The following is a 15,847-nucleotide window of genomic DNA, read 5'->3' as shown; positions in this document are numbered from 1 at the left end:
AGTTAGAAGCTGGGAGGCAATCAGAAAGACTCCCACATGCGCCTGACTGGGATCCACCCAGCATGCCCACCAGGGGGCGATGCTCTGCCCATCTGGGGCATTGCTCTGTTGCAACTAGAGCCATTCTAGCGCCTGAGGCAGAGGCCATGGAGCCATCCTCAGCACAGGGCCAACTTTGCTCCAATGGAGCCTTGGCTGCAGGAGGGGAAGAGAGAAATAGAGAGAAAGGAGAGAGGGAAGGGCAGAAAAGCAGATGGGCGCTTCTCCTATGTGCCCTGACCAGAAATGGGATTTTCTTCTTCATATCTTTTAACCAAAACAACAATGCAGCATATTAAATGCAGAAGCAGATACAAACCACAGCTGTCTACTAAGCCAGAAATCAAACTGATTTGCAAAAATGTAAAACAATGCCATTTGTTTCATTAATTTTTTTTCTATTGGAAAATATAGTTATTCTTCATGAAACTACGTTGTTTATGTTATCAAGCAATGGGCCCACTGGTCTTTTTTAATTAATTGATAATGAGTCTTTTTAAAATTTGTTTTAATTATTAATATGAGTTACATATAGACAGATATAACCTGGGAGGACAGAAGCTCTCTGGAGCTCTCAGTAATTTTTAAGAATGTAAAGAGAGGCCATAAAGTTTGAGACCTGCGTGTAAGGTGAACCGCCCAGGCTATAGGGGAGATACGGACAAGACTTGAAAGGGCTCCTGAAAAGGCAGGATGGGGTTAAGTCCTGCAAGCCTGCATTCAATCCCAGCTTTATCATACGGTCTGTTGGCAGCTCTAAGCAATTAATTTCTCTGAGCTTTTATTTCCTCTTCTACAAAGTGAGACCAACACATCAGCCTCAGGAGAGTTACTGTGAGAACTACACTGCTTGTAAAGTATGAGTACTGTATGTAAAGAACATCGTATCTGTATGACAATGCTGGGAACAATGTTGCTGTCATTAACACAGCTACACGGTAAAACACAATCTCAAGAAATGGTCCCACAGACTCAGGACAGCAGTAAAATGTAGTAAACCTATCATGCTATCACAAATGGTTCAATAACTTCAGATTTTCCTTTTTTCCTATTGAGTAGAAGTTTAAATCTAGATAATGCAGAGAGGTCTCAGGGTATTTTTTCTGCATGGAAGTTAGCCAGTGAGCTCTTCATTAATTGTGCAAGGGTAACACAGTGAAACTTTTTGAATGTCTTTGCAGTATAACATTTCAAAGCATTCTATCCAAAGGATCTAGGATTAAGGGTAGGTAGGAAGGCTATTTAGAACAACAGAGCCCTAATAAGTCACAGAAAATGGTAAGGAATAGTGATAATAAGAAAATTGAACTGTGGTTCAAAAATCAGCTAATATAGAGGTGGGTCCAAGATGGTGGTATAGGAAGGTGCTGAGCTCACCTCCTCCCAAGAACACATCTTCTATGTAGTGCAGTTCCTCTTGAAAGATAGCTGAGCACCAACTGAACAGCTTCTGGACAACAAACGAGAGACACGGAGAAGGCTGGGAAGCCACGGGAGCTCCCCAGGAGCTGAGGGCATCTCCAGGGCAGGACAAACTGGGAAGCACCGCTCTTCATGTCCTCTGCACACATTCAGGCATGGGAGCACTAGCCAGGTTCTCTGGCCAACCTGCAGGGCTGCTACAGTGCATTCCCAGTCACCCCTCTTGGAGGTAGATAAAGCAGGAACTGGAGGGCACCACATTGTGCACACAGGGGCTCTTCTTCTTGGGGACTGATCAGGGGGTATGAGAGGGGGCTTCAGAGCCCACCCTCTGGACTGCACACAGGCAGGGCTCCCCAGCCTAGAGAGGGCACAGCACCAACAAAGGGCAACAGTGCACGCATACAGGACTGCCCCATCTGGAGAAAGTACGGACCTAAGAGTAGTGTGACGTACACACTCAGCTCACTACCCAGCTCAGGCAACAATTAAAGCAACAGGACATGCTAGGCACACAGCAGACCCACCAGGGCAATCAAGCGCACACACACCAAAGGCCCCACTGGAACCCACACCTTCAGACCAGATGATACACTGGGCATCAAAAACACCCACCCCCAACTACTCGTGACCAACCAAAACCACACAGAGGCCACTTTTTCAGGAATGGGAGAGATAGCTATCTTAGCTAACTCATAGTAACAAACACAGAAAGTCAAACAAAATAGGAGACAGAAGAATATGCTCCAAATGAAGGAACAAGGAAAAAAAAAATGAAACAAAGGTAAGTAATTTGCCTGATAAACAATTCAAAAGGGGTCGTAAGGATGCTCAACAAACGTGAGAGTACAGTAGAGAATTTCAGGGAGCACTTTAACAAAGAGGTAGAAAATGTAAGAAAGAACCATTCAGAGATGAAGACTATATAACTGAAATAGAGATTTCATTAGAACAAATAGTATATTAGTTAACACAGAAGGGATTAGCTACCTAGAAGATAACATAGTGGAAATCAACAAGTCAGAAGAGCAAAATGAAAGAATTTCAAAAATTAAGGATAAAATAAGGTATCTTTTTTCTTTTTTTTTAATATTTTCTTTTTTTAATTTATTAATTTTTTTAGAGAGGAGAGGGAGAGACAGAGAGAGAGAGAGAAGAGAGACAGAGAGAGAGAAGGGGGGAGGAGCTGGAAGCATCAACTCCCATATGTGCCTTGACCAGGTAAGCCCAGGGTTTCAAAGCGGCGACCTCAGCATTTCCAGGTCGACGCTTTATCCACTGTGCCACCACAGGTCAGGCCTGAGAATAGGGTATCTTTAGGATAACTTCAAGCACTCTTGAATAACATTCACATTATACTGATTCCAGGAGAGAGAGAGAAATGGGAAGAAAGTATATTTGAAGAAATAATGGATAATAATTTTCCTAATTGGGGGAAGAAGTAAACAGACATCCGGGTCCAGGACACACAAAGTCCCAAACAAGATGAACCCAAAGAGGCCATGCTGAAACACACTGTAATTAAAATGGCAAAGGTTCTGGCCCTGGCCGGTTGGCTCAGCGGTAGAGCGTCGGCCTGGTGTGCAGGTGTCCCGGGTTCAATTCCCGGCCAGGGCACACAGGAGAGGTGCCCATCTGCTTCTCCACCCCTCCCCCTCTCCTTCCTCTCTCTCTCTTCCCCTCCCGCAGCCGAGGCTCCACTGGAGCAAGGATGGCCCGGGCGCTGGGGATGGCTCTGTGGCCTCTGCCTCAGGTGCTAGAATGGCTCTGGACGCAACAGAGCGAAGCCCCAGAGGGGCAAAGCATTGCCCCCTGGTGGGCATGCCGGGTGGATCCCAGTCGGGTGCATGCGGGAGTCTGTCTGACTGCCACCCCATTTCCAGCTTCAGAAAAATTAAAAAAAAAAAATTAAAAAAAAATGGCAAAGGTTGGCCCTGGCCGGTTGGCTCAGTGGTAGAGCGTCGGCCTGGCGTGCAGAAGTCCTGGGTTCGATTCCCGGCCAGGGCAAACAGGAGAAGCACCTATTTGCTTCTCTACCCCTCCCCCTCTCCTTCCTCTCTGTCTCTCTCTTCCCCTCCCACAGCCAAGGCTCCATTGGAGCAAAGATGGCCCAGGCGCTGGGGATGGCTCCTTGGCCTCTGCCCCAGGCGCTAGAGTGGCTCTGGTCGCAACAGAGCGACGCCCCGGAGGGGCAGAGCATCGCCCCCTGGTGGGCAGAGCATCGCCCCTGGTGGGCGTGCCGGGTGGATCCCGGTCGGGCGCATGCGGGAGTCTGACTGACTGTCTCTCCCCGTTTCCAGCTTCAGAAAAATACAAAAAAAAAAAAATGGCAAAGGTTAAAGACATGGTGATAATTTTGAAAGCAGCAAGAAAAAAGCAAGTCGCACACAAGGAAAACCACATCAGGTTATGGGCTAATTTCTCAGAAGAAACTTGACAGGTCAGAAGGAGTGGCAGGAAATACTTAAAGACCTAAAAGAAAAGAACCTACAACCTAGAACACAGTATCTGACAAGGTTATCATTCAAAATTGAAAGAGAGAAATAGTTTCTCAGAAAAGCAAAAACCAAGAATTCACCATCATTAAACAAGCATTACAAGAAATATTAAAGTCTTATTTGTGCACAAAACAAAAAACCATAAATAAGAAAATAGATGAAAGAAAAAATATCAGTGGTAAAGGAAAATATAACACAGTGAAGCAACTACTTCAAAAGCTAACATGGCCTGACCTGTGGTGGCGCAGAGGATAAAGCGTCGACCTGGAAATGCAGAGGTCGCTGGTTCGAAATCCTGGGCTTGCCTTGTCAAGGCACATATGGGAGTTGATGCTTCCTGCTCCTCCCCCCTTCTCTCTCTCTTTCTCTCTCCGTCTCTCTCTCGCCCTCTCTCTCTCCTCTCTAAAAATGAATAAATAAAAAATTTTTTTAAATTTTAAAAATTAAAAAAAAAAAAAAGCTAACATGAAGGTCAAAAGACCAAAGTAGCAAAATTAACTACAGCTACAAAAAAAGTCAGGTACACAAAACAAAAAGATATAAAACACAACATCAAAAGGAGTAGCAGGGAAAGCAAAAATGACTTATCATGCAATTAGAATGTGTTTCAACTAAAATCCTCTCAGCTAAAAACAGACTGTCATAGATATAGACAGATATATATATAAACCTCATGGTAACCATAAACCAAATACATTAAAAAATAAACAAAAAATAAAAAGAAAGGAACCCATTCAAAACACTAAAAAAGCCCTGGCTGATTGGCTCAATGTATAGACTGGCATATGGATGTCCTGGGTTGGATTCCTGGTCAGGGCACACAAGAGAAGTGACCATCTGCTTCTCTCCCCATCTCCCTCTCCACTCTCTCTCTTTTCCTTCCACAGCCAGTGGTTCAAATAGTTTGAGCATCAACCCCAGGCAGTTAGACAGCTTGGTTTATCTGAGCATTGGGTTCAGGCACTGTGGGTAGCTCAGTTGATTCGAGCATTGGCCCCAGATGGGGGCTGCCAGGTGGATCCTGGTTGGGGCACATGTAGGAGCCTGTCTGTCTCCCCTCCTCTCACTTAAAAAAACAAACAAAACAAACAAAAAACAGCAAATCAAAAGAGATCAAGTAAAAAAAAAAAAAAAGAGATCAAGTGAAGAACAACAAAAACTAATTAACAAAATGGCAATAAATACATACCTATCAATAATTACTTTAAATGTAAATGTAAATGCTCCACTAAGAAGACAGTGGCAGAATAAATTAGAAAAGATCTACATGTTGCCTACAAGAACTCACTTTCTTTTTCTCCAATTACAGTTGACATTCAATACTAGTTTATATTTGTTTCAGGTATACAGCCTAGTGGATAGACATTTATATAATTTCATAAGTAATACCCCAATAAATCTAGTATCCACTTGGCACCATACACAGTTATTATAATATTATTTACTATATTCCCTGTGCTGTACTTTTACATCCCCGTATCTATTCTGTAACAACCGATTGTATATCTTACACCCTTCACATTTTTCAACCAATCTTGACCTCACTCTCATCTGGCAGTCATCAGTTTTTCTCTGTATCTGAGTTTATTTCTGTTTTGTTTATTCGTTTATATTGTTCCTTGCATGACATATATATATATATAAAATAATATGGTATTTATCCATCTGTCTGACTTATTTACCTTAGCATAATAGCCTCTAGGTCCTAGGTTTTTGCAAATTGTAAGCTTTAATTTTTTATGGACAAGTAATATTCCATAATATTTATGTGCCACTCCTTTTTATCCAATCGTCTACTGTTGGGCACTTAGACTGCTTCCTTATCTTGGCTATTGTAAATAATGCTGCAATGAACAAAGAGATGCATCTGTATTTTCAAATTAGTGTTTTGGACTTCTTTGGATAAATACCCATAAGTGGAAATGTAGACAGTTCTATTTTTAACTTATTAGGAAACCTCCATATGGTTTCTCATATGGTTAGGCTGTCTTTTCATTTTGTTGTTTCCTTTGCTGTGCAAAAACTTTTTAGTTTGATGTAGTTCATGTGTCCACATTTTTTCTTTTGTTTCCCTTGCCTGAGGAGATATATCAACAAAAATGTAAATAAGAGCAGTGTCAGCGTTAACTGCTTATGTTTTCTTCTTGGAGTTTAACAGTTTCATGCATTACATTTAAGTTTTTAATCCATTTTGAGTTTATTCTTGAATATGGTATAAGTAAGTGGTCTAGTTTCTTTTCTTTTTTTTTTTTTTTTGCACATACCAGTCCAATATTCCCAGCACCATTTACTGGATAGACTGTCTTCATCCCATTATATACTCTTGCCTCCTTTATCAGAGATTGACTGACCATATAGGCATGAGTTTATTTCTGGACTCTCTATTCTGTTCCACTGACCTGTGTGTCTCCTTTAGGCTTGTGCCATGCCATTTTGATTACTATGGCATCGTAGTATAGTCTGATTGCTATCAGGTAGTGTGATACCGCCAACTCTTGTTCTTCTTTGTCAAGATTTCTGAGGCTATTAGGGGTCTTCTGTGGTTCCATATACATTTTAGAATTATTTGTTCTGGTTCTGTGCACTTATAACAAATGATCAGAAGAAAAAAGTAAGTAAACAATCCCATTTATAATTGCATCCAAAAAAGCAAAATAGAAATAAATTTAACCTAGCAGGTGAAAGATCTGTACCTGGAAAGCTATAATAAATTGAATAGGACACAAATAAATGGAATGATATACTGTTCTCATGAATTGGAAAGATTTTTATTGTTAAAATAATGATACTACCCAAAGCAATCTATAGATGCAATGCAATCTCATCAAAATGCCAATGGCATTCTTCTGAAAACTGACCGCTCTCTCAGACCATAAGTCATTTGCTTCAACAAGATAAATCCTCTGATAAAGTCTTGGACAAATCGGAAGTAATCAAATTACCGGATGCAGAGTATAAAATAATGATTTTTAGGATGCTTAAAGATCTCAAAGCTACAATGGATAGACTTAATGAACACGTCAGTAAAGAAATTGAAAGCATCAAAAAGGACATGGAAATCATAAAGAAGAACCAGACAGAAATGACAAACACAATATCAGAAATGAAGACTACATGGGAAGAAATTAAAAGCAGGCTAGATAAAGCACAGGATCAAATCAGTGACTTAGAGGACAAGATAAGTGAAAGCACAGAAGTGGAGCAGCAAAAAGAAAAGAGACTGACAAAATCTGAGGAAACTCTGAGAGCTCTGTGACAACCTAAAGAGAAACAACATCCACATTATAAGGGTTTCTGAAGAAGAAGAGAAAGAACAAGGGTTAGAGACCTTGTTCAATGAAATCATAGCTAAAAACTTCCCTAAATAGATGCAGGAAAAAGTCACACAAGTTCAAGAAGCACAGAGAATTCCATTAAAGAGAAACCCAAAGAAATCTACACCAAGACACATTATACTCAAAATACCAAAGCTAAGAGATAAAGAGAAAATATTAAAAGCTGCTAGAGAAAAAAAGGCTATCACCTACAAAAGAGCCCCCATAAGGATGACATCTGACTTCTTAACAGAAACACTGCGGCCAGAGGGAATGGCAAGACATATTCAAAGTAATGCAGAACAAGAGCTTACAATCAAGACTTCTTTATCTAGCACAGCTAGCATTTAAAATTAAAAAGCTTCCCAGACCAAAAAAAAAAAACAACTCAAGGAATTCATTACATCCAAACCAATGCTGCAAGAAATGTTAAGGGGCCTGCTGTAAACAGAACAAAAGGGAAAAAGAATATAAAAAAGGAATATAACTTTAAAGAACAAAATGGCAATATACAACTATATATCAATAATAACCTTAAATATAAATGGATTAAATGCTCCAATCAAAAGACATAGGGTAGCTGTGTGAATAAGAAAATAGGACCCGTATATATACTGTCTACAGGAGACACACCTCAAAACAAAGGATATACATAGACTAAAAGTAAAAGGATGGAAAAAAAATATTTCATGCAAATGAAAATAAAGAAAAAGCTGGGGTAGCAATACTTATATCTGACAAAATAGACTTTAAAACAGACTCTAGTGAGGGATAAAGAAGGTCACTACATAATGATAAAGGGAGCAACCACATAGGAAGAGATAATCATTATAAATATATATGCACCTAATATAGGAGCACCTAAATATATATATAAATCAGATTTTGATGGACATAAAGGGAGAGATCAACAGCTATAAATACTAGAATAGCAGGGGATTTCAATACCCCACTAACATCAATGGATAGATCCTCAAGAAAGAAAATTAACAAAGAAACAACAGAATTAAGGGGTATACTAGATCAACTGGATTTAATAGATATCTTCAGAACCTTCCACCCTAAAGCAGCAGAATATACATTCTTTTCAAGTGCTTATGGTACATTCTCTAGGATAGACCACATATTAGGACATAAAACGAGTCTCAACAAATTTAAGAAGAATGAAACCATATCAAGCATCTTCTCTGACCACAATGGCATGAAACTAGAAATCAACTATAATAAGAAAACTGAAAAACACTCAAACACTTGGAAACAAAACAGCATGTTATTAACTGGGTCAACAATGAGATCAAAGAAAAAATAAAAAATTTCCTTGAAACAAATGAAATTGAGCATACAACTCAAAATCTGGGACACAGCAAAAGCAGTCCTGAGAAGGAAGTTCATAGCATTACAGCATATCTTAAGAAGCAAGAAAAAGCTCAAAAAAAAAAAAAAAGAACAACTTAATCCTGCAACTAAAATAACTAGAAAAAGAACAGCAAGTAAATCCGAGAGGAAGTAGAAGGAAGGAAATAATAAAAATCAGAGAAGAAATAAATGACATAGAGATTAAAAAAAAAATACAGAGGATCAATGAAACCAAGAGCTGCTTCTTTGAAAAAATAAACAAGATCAATGAACCTTTAGCCAGACTCACCAAGAAAAAAACAGAAAGGACTCAAATAAATAAAATTAGAAATGAGGATAAACAAGTAACAACGGACACTGCAGAAATACAAAGGGTTGCCTGAGCTGTGGTGGCGCAGTGGATAAAGCATCAACCTGGAAATGCTGAGGTCACCGGTTCGAAACCCTGGGCTTGCCTGGTCAAGGCACATATGGGAGTTGAGGCTTCCTGCTCCTCCCCCCCTTCTCTCTCTATCTCTCTCCTCTCTCTCTCCTTCTCTCCCTCCTTTCTAAAATGAATAAATAAAATAAAAATAAAATTTAAAAAAAAAGACTAAGCTTTAGAAATACAAAGGATTGTAAGAAAATACTATGAAGAACTGTTTGCCAAAAATTAGACAACCTAGAGGAAATGGACAAATTCCTTGAAAAATGTAATCTTTAAAAATCAATCTGGAAGAATCAGAAAACCTAAATAGACCGATTACAACAAATGAGATCAAAACAGTTATCAAAAAACTCCCAAAAAACCAAAGCCCTGGGCCAGATGACTTCACAGGCAAATTTTACCAAATATTCAAAGACGAACTAACACCTATCCTCAAGCTGTTTCAAAAAATTCAAGATGGGCCCTGGCCGGTTGGCTCGGTGGTAGAGCGTCAGCCTGGCGTGTGGAAGTCCCGGGTTCAATTTCCGGCCAGAGCACACAGGAGAGGCGCCCATCTGCTTCCCCACCCCTCCCCCTCTCCTTCCTCTCTGTCTCTCTCTTCCCCTCCCGTAGCCGAGGCTCTACTGGAGCAAAAGATGGCCCAGGCACTGGGGATGGCTCCTTGGCCTCTGCCCCAGGCGCTAGAGTGGCTCTGGTCGAGACAGAGCAACGCCTCAGATGGGCAGAGCATCGCCCCCTGGTGGGCGTGCCGGGTGGATCCCGGTGGGGCGCATGCAGGAGTCTGTCTGACTGCCTCCCCGTTTCCAGCTTCAGGAAAAAAAAAAAGAAAAAAAAATTCAAGATGGAAAACTTCCAAGCTCCTTTTATGAGGTGAGCATAATTCTGATTCCAAAACAAGGCAAAGACAACACAAAGAAAGAAAATTATAGGCCAATATCACTGATGAATTTAAATGCTAAAATTCTCAACAAAATATTAGCAAACCGGATCCAGCAATCATGAAAAAAATCATACACCATGATCAAGTGAGATTTATTCTGGGGAGGCAAGGCTGGTACAATATTTGCAAATCAATCAATATGATTCATCACATAAGCAAAAGGAAGGACAAAAACCAAAACGATAATATCAATTGATGCAGAAGAAGGGTTTGATAAAATCCAGCACCCATTCGTGATCAAAACGCTCAGCAAAGTGGGAATACAGGGATCATACCTCAACATGATAAAGGCCATGTATGACAGACCCACAGCCAACATCATACTCCAATGGGAAAAAGTTAAAAGCAATTCCCTTAAGATCAGGAACAAGGCAGGGGTGCCCCCTTTCACCACTCTTATTCAATATAGTTCTGGAAGTCCTAGCCACAGCAATCAGACAAGAAGAAATAAAAGGCATCCAAATTGGAAAAGAAGAAGTAAAACTATCATTATTTTCTGATGATATGATACCTAGAAAACCCTAAAGTTACAGTAAAAAAACTACTGAACCTGATAAAGGAATTCAGCAAGGTGTCAGGATATAAAAGTAATACTCAGCAATCAGAGACATTTTTATACATACACCAACAATGATCTGTCTGAAAGAGAAATTAAGAAAACAATCCCCTTCACTATTGCAACAACAACAAAAAAAATACCTAGGAGTAAATTTAACCAAGGAGGTTAAAGACTTGTACTCAGAAAATTATAAAACATGGATAAAAGAAATCAAGGAAGATACAAACAAGTGGAAGCATATACCATGTTCACGAATAGGAAGAATAAACATCATTAAAATGTCCATATTACCCAAAGCAATTTATAAATTCAATGCAATTCCTATTAAAATACCAAGAACATAGCTCAAAGATATAGAACAAATATTCCAAACATTCATATGGAACCAAAAAAGAACACAAATAGCCTCAGCAATCTTGAAAAAGAAGAATAAAGTGGGTGTTATCACACGACCAGACATCAAGTTATATTACAAGTCCATTGTACTCAAAACAGCTTGGTACTGGCATAAGAACAGGCATAGAGATCAATGGAACAGAACAGAGAAATGCAGAAATAAACCCGCACCTTTATGAACAATTGATATTTGACAAGGGTGGTGATAGCATACAATGGAGTAAAGTCAGTCTCTTGAGCAAATGGTGTTGGAAAAATTGGTCAGCTAGCTGCAAAAAAATGAAACTAGACCACCAACTCACACTATTCACAAAAATAAACTCAAAATGGATAAAAGACTTAAATGTAAGTCATGAAACCATAAGCATCCTAGAGAAAAACATAGGCAATAAGCTCTCCGACATCACTCGCAGCAATATATTTGCTGATTTATCTCCACATTCAAGGGAAATAAAGGACAGGATGAACAAATAGGAATATATCAAACTGAAAAGCTTTTGCACAGCTATAGACAATATGAACAAAATAAAAAGGCAAACCACACAATGGGAGAACATACTCGACAATACGTCTGATAAGGGGTTAATAACCAAAATTTTAAAGAACTTGTAAAACTCAACACCAGGAAAATAAACAATCCAATCAAAAAATGGGCAAAAGAGATGAATAGACACTTCCCCAAAGAGGACATACAGATGGCCAATAGGCATATGAAAAAATGTTCAACATCACTAATCATTAGAGAAATGCAAATTAAAACCCCAATGAGATATCACCTCACACCAGTAAGAATGGTATTCATCAACAAAACAACACAGAATAAGTGCTGGCAAGGATGCGGAGAAAAGGGAACCCTCCTGCACTGCTGGTGTGAATGCAGACTGGTGCAGCCACTGTGGAAAACAGTATGGAGATTCCTCAAAAAATTTAAAATCGAACTGCCTTTTGACCCAGCCATCCCACTTTTAGGAATATACCCCAATAATACCATAGCACAGTTTGAAAAGGAGAAATGCACTCCCATGTTTATGGCAGCATTGTTTACAATAGCCAAGACCTGGAAACAGCCCAAGTGTCCGTCAGTGGATGATTGGATTAAAATGCTTGGTACATATATACACAATGGAATACTATGGGGCTGTGAAAAAGGAAATATATTTTGCGACAACATGGATGGACCTGGAAACTATTATGTTAAGTGAAATAAGCCAGGCAGAGAAAGAAAAATATCATATGACCTCACTCATACGAGGAATCCGACAAACAATATGAACTGAGGAGCAGAATAGAGACAGAGGCGGGATCAAAGGGACCAGAAGGAAAGCGGACAGAGGGAAAGGGGATGATAGGGTGATAGGATGGGACGAGAGCAGAAAAGCAACTCCTGGAGGGAAGGGGGGAGGGCATTACGGGGAGGGAGACGGGGGGTGTACTGCGAAACACGAGTGACATTAGAATCTATGTAAACACAATAAATTTTTAAAAAAGAAAGAAAAAAACTCATACAACTCAGTAAAAAAATACACAATCTGATAAAAACTGGGCAGAAGACAAGAAAAGACATTTCTACAGAGAAGATATACACAGGACCACAGACATATGAATAGATGCTCAATGTCACCAATCATTAGGAAACCACAGATCAAAACCAAAGTCAGATATCATCTCACAACAGTCAAAGTGGTTATTATAAAAAAGTCAACAAATTACATGTGTTGACAAGGATGTAGAGAAAATGAAACCCTCATGCACTGCTGGTGGGAATGCAGACTGGTGCAGCCACTGTGGAATAAAATAGATCTACCATATGACCCAGCAATTCTACTTCTGGGTATATAGCCAAAGAAAACAAAATTACTAATTTGAAAAGACACATGCACTCTTATGTTCATTGCATCATTATTTACAATAGCCAGTGTATAGAAGTAACTTAGGTGTCCATCACTAGATGAACAGACAAAGGAGATGTGGTGCATTTATACAATGGAATATTCCACAATAATAAAAGAGGACAAAATCTTGCCATTTGCCACAACACAGATGGACCTAGTAGGTATTATGCTATGTGAAATAAGTCAGACAGAGAGTGACAAATATAGTATGTTTTCACTTATATGTGGAATCTTTAAAAAAAAAAAAAGAGCAAGTACAACAAAATAAAAACAGACTCATAGAAACAAAGGTCAAGGATGGTTGTTACCAGAGGGGGAAGGGTGGGGGATGGATAAGAAAAGTGAAGCAGAATGTAGTCAGTAACACTGATAAATCTGCAAGGTAACCACAGCTTTGTGCAGTGGCAATATTGTAGCCAATGAAGTTTATCCGAGATGCTATTATTGCTAATTGAAAACAAAAACAAAGAAATCTGCACAGTGACAGATAATTACTTGAATTAGAGGGGTGAACACATTGTAAGGTATAAAAATGTCAAGTCACTATATTGTACACCTGAGAGTTATATAATATTGTATACTGATGATAGTTAAACTTTTAAAAATTTAAGTTAAAGAGCCAGCTATATAACCTTCAGCCCTGGCCAGCTGGCTCAGTGGTAGAGTGTTGGCCTGGTGTATGGATGTCCCAGGTTTGATTCCCAGTCAGGGCACACAGGAAAAGTGCCCATCTGCTTCTCCACCTCTCCCCCTCCCCCCTAACTCTCTTCCCCTCCTACAGCCATGGCTCCATTGGTTCAAGTACATCAACCCTGGGTGCTGAGGATGGCTCTATGAAACCTCCATCTCAGGTACTAAAAATAGCTCAGTTGCAAGCATGACCCCACATGGGCAGAGCACTGGCCCCAGACAGGGGTTGCCAGGTGGATCTCAGTTGGTTGGGGCACATGCAAGAGTCTGTCTCTCTATCTCCCCTCCTTTCATTTGGAAAAGGAGAAGAAGAAAAAAGAAAACCTTCAAGTACAACTAGATTCTTATAATTAAACATACTCCACAGCATTTAGGCTGCTACAACTGTCTGCATGCTACCCTGTCACACCATGCATGCCATTTATCTTTTGTGGGTGTATTTTGCTCTGCAGACACACATGCTGTGCACCATTGAAGTTCTACCTCAGATGTAGACAGCTTATCATATTCTGATTTTGCTGATCCTTTTATGTCTAATTTAAAAATAAAGTAAAACATGCATACCCAAGCATAATCCCAGAATGAATGTTTAGCCTGAGTCATAATCATTTGAATAGTATACCTGGTTTAAACATTTTAATGTAACTTATAATCAAATTGCTACTTGCATTAATAATTCACAATGCAACAGAAGTTCACTATTCTGAACAGATATTTTCGGTATACTGTTTGATGAATAGCAGGTATTCTGAATCTAGTTAGGGCTCAGCACACAGCAAATGTGGAGGCTCAGCAGTGCCATCTCCCTAAATACCTGCCTGTTGTTCCAGGAAAAAACACAGGCTACGGTTACTGGAGAGCTGTTGGGTCACTTACTAGCAGTTTTCCCACCAGAAAATTTCTTCACCACTAACCAGTTCCTTCTCAAGTTAGATTTTCCCTTTTTTAAACTTGACATCAGCTAAGACACTTTCTGAAAGGGAAAGACTGATGATGACAACAAAACAGAGGACCCTGGGGGAGTGTCCCAGAGGAACAACCTGATTAAAAAGAAGCCGGTGGGTATTCTGGAAAACAGATGTGATTGCTCTGTGCCAGCAGTCATGCTCAAAAGAGGAACTTATTTTACACAATTTAAATAAGAGAATAACACTCCAGAAAAGGAGAAGACGATTTAACATGGTCAAGACTAAACATGAGGAAAATACACTTCCTGCATTTATTTACTCCCTAACCTCATCAACGCAGGCAGTGTCCTTATGTTCTTGACGAGGATACTGTAGCTCTGAGGGGTTGAGCCACCTGTGCAAGTCTTAGGGTCACAGGCAGAATAGTTTTGGAAGCAAGGTCTCTTTCTTTGCAAATGATCAAATGTGTCTAAAATGACATTCCAAAAGAATTTCAAATAATTATGCTTATAATAAGGTCTATACCTGAGGGATAATGTGGAGCATGATTTATGAGATTCTGCAGCCTGTACAGAGGTTGGCAAAAGTAGGCTTACAGGTTTTGAGTGTGCAAGACAGTTCATTCTTGTATTATTAATGATTAACTACTGCACTATTTTCATTCTCTTTTTTTGGCACTATTTTCCATAGGTACAACTGTAAACCTACTTTTGTCCACCGCTGTATTTCTAACTACAGTGTGTCCATAAAGTCATGGTGCACTTTTGACCGGTCACAGGAAAACAACAAAAGACAATAAAAATGTGAAATCTGCGCCAAATAAAAGGAAAACCCTCCCAGTTTCTGTAGGATGATGTGGCAGCATGTGCGCATGCACAGATGATGACATTACACCAAGTATACAGTAGAGCAGCCCACGGCCATGCCAGTCGAGATGTGAACAGTACAGAGGAAAGTTCAGTGTGTTCTGTGGCTCGCTAAATTCGAATCCGTGACCAAAGTGCAATGTGAATATCAGCGTGTTTGTAGCGAAGCGCCACCACATAGGAATAACATTATTCGGTGGGATAAGCAGTTGAAGGAAACCAGCAGTTTGGTGGAGAAACCCCGTTCTGATAGGCCATCAGTCAGTGACGAGTCTGTAGAGGCTATATGGGATAGCTACCTAAGGAGCCCTAAAAAATCTGTGCATGAGCCCACATCTAACTGCACTGAATAGGTATGAAACTGGGAGAGTTTTCCTTTTATTTGGTGCAGATTTCACATTTCTATCATCTTTTGTTGCTTTCCTGTGACCGGTCAAAAGTGTACCATGACTTTACGGACACACTGTATATATTAAAGCACAGTTTGTTGTAAAGTACTGTACAGATACTGAAAAGTACTGTACCTCACTTCTGCGGGTT

The 15,847-nt window shown here is 39.8% G+C and overlaps 1 protein-coding gene and 1 pseudogene across 1 annotated transcript in view; one reads left to right on the top strand and one right to left on the bottom strand.

Moving 5' to 3' along the window:
* The window catches only part of EIF2AK3 (eukaryotic translation initiation factor 2 alpha kinase 3), an 87,628-nt gene that overhangs the window by 59,696 nt on the left and 12,085 nt on the right, over positions 1-15,847 (bottom strand). The gene's annotated exons all lie outside the window — the stretch shown is intronic.
* LOC136332598 (U4 spliceosomal RNA) lies at positions 13,234-13,348 on the top strand (annotated as a pseudogene).

This window comes from Saccopteryx bilineata, chromosome 3, assembly GCF_036850765.1.
Source record: "Saccopteryx bilineata isolate mSacBil1 chromosome 3, mSacBil1_pri_phased_curated, whole genome shotgun sequence".
Taxonomy (NCBI): Eukaryota; Metazoa; Chordata; class Mammalia; order Chiroptera; family Emballonuridae; genus Saccopteryx; species Saccopteryx bilineata.
This window is presented reverse-complemented; position numbering and strand designations above follow the sequence as displayed.